We start from the raw sequence: 1,649 nt of genomic DNA on the forward strand, positions 1-1,649 counted from the left end.
TAAATCAGTTCTGATCTCAGATTAAACAATATTCAAATCAGCTAGATCTTAGCTTAGACCTTGATCTTAGCCATAAGACGGGAGAAGCAAATCAACTAGATATAAGAACTAAGGTAAGGTAACTAAAGAATGCAATGAAATTTATTAAAAAAAGTTGAACTTTAACACTATTAAACTTTAATAACAACTTGGTTCCAAAAATTGCAAAAAAAGGTTTCGTCACTAAACCGCTGAATCTGTATACATTCGGTAAGATAGTCTTCGATAAAATCACATCTGGTCCCAACTTCTATAAAAAATTAATGTAAAAAGTAAAAAGCAAAATTTGTTAGATGGAAAATGAAATTGCTAGATGTTCAGTGGAAAATAACGAGCCCCTAAACTCATCCGCAGATCTAACTGGCATAGATGCCTATTACTTTCTCTAAAGTACTTGTTATATTAAAACAAAATAACTAATTCGTAATATTAACTAATTTACAAACTGTATTATGGAAAGCAGTAGACACTTTTAACATGCGAAACGAAACTTTTGTAATGAGAAACATTTAGTATATCTAAAAAATTATTTGTAGTACATTTAAAGTTTAAAAAATATACTTTTATTTTTTATCGCAAAATTAAAATTAATTACGACTACTCAGAAAAAGAAAGAAAGAAAGAAAAAAATGACACTATATGTTGGCTCTTACTTCAGTTTGCCGGACTAAATTTTTAGGCAACTCAAATAAAACACGAGCTCGTGTTCTATTGCATTACACAACATAATATAATATTAACAGATACGATAACGAACTGGTAAGAATTATTACAGAAACTAATCCAATATTATGATCACTTGTTAATAAGTTTTTCTTTAACATTTTTCTTTTTGTTATTATTGTGATAGTGTTATTGTTTACAATGAATGTTGTAGTCAAAACCACGTGACGTTTAAGACTAAGATTGAAAATCATTGATGGGTGATTTCAAATGAATAGTCATCTCCCAAAACAGTGCAGTTTGTAGGTGATTTGGCTACTATTTGCATCAGGTTGAGCGACTGCATAAGGGTCCCTCATTGGTTCATATTTTTTAATTGAGAAATATGTCTGATCTCTGTACTTGTTTACGCTTTTAGCCGTTCAAGGTACACATGTCAGGTGTTTCCCAAATATTTCATTCTACAGGAACAATTTTTACTGAGAAACCAAACTAAGTGGCCGCTCGACTTTGGTAAAAATATTGGCCAAAACTCCATCAAATAACAGCCTTAAAATACAGAATGATATATTGTGCAATGCAGCCTATAATATAAAAATGCAAACGGCGGACGTGAGATGGGGGAAAATCGAAATTTTTAAACGCCGATTTTTGTCAATTGTTTTTGGAAATTTTTCAGATTAACACCCGCACGATCTTCGCTAGGGTGTTAGGGTTAGGGTCTGGGTCAGGGTTAGGGTTAGGATTACGGTTACGGTTTGTGACAGAATTCCTTAACCCAAACCCTAAACCCTAACCGTAACCTTAACCCTAAACCCTAACCCTGACCCTAAAACCCTAACCCTAACACCCTAGTGAAGATCATGCGAGTGTTAATCTGAAAAATTACCTTGTTTTTTTTTTTACAGATTCGGAATCTCCGTAGCCCAAAACGTGGATTTTTGTAG

General features: G+C 32.8%; 1 protein-coding gene across 1 annotated transcript in view; it reads left to right on the top strand.

The window, feature by feature from the left end:
* Positions 1-694: 694 nt before the first annotated feature.
* The window catches only part of LOC106876176 (protein HGH1 homolog), a 17,882-nt gene continuing 16,927 nt past the window's right edge, over positions 695-1,649 (top strand). Inside the window, exon 1 of the mRNA XM_014924607.2 lies at positions 695-798. The gene's annotated coding sequence lies outside the window, so the exon portion shown is untranslated. The remainder of the gene's footprint in view (positions 799-1,649) is intronic.

Source organism: Octopus bimaculoides, chromosome 1 (genome assembly GCF_001194135.2).
Source record: "Octopus bimaculoides isolate UCB-OBI-ISO-001 chromosome 1, ASM119413v2, whole genome shotgun sequence".
Taxonomy (NCBI): Eukaryota; Metazoa; Mollusca; class Cephalopoda; order Octopoda; family Octopodidae; genus Octopus; species Octopus bimaculoides.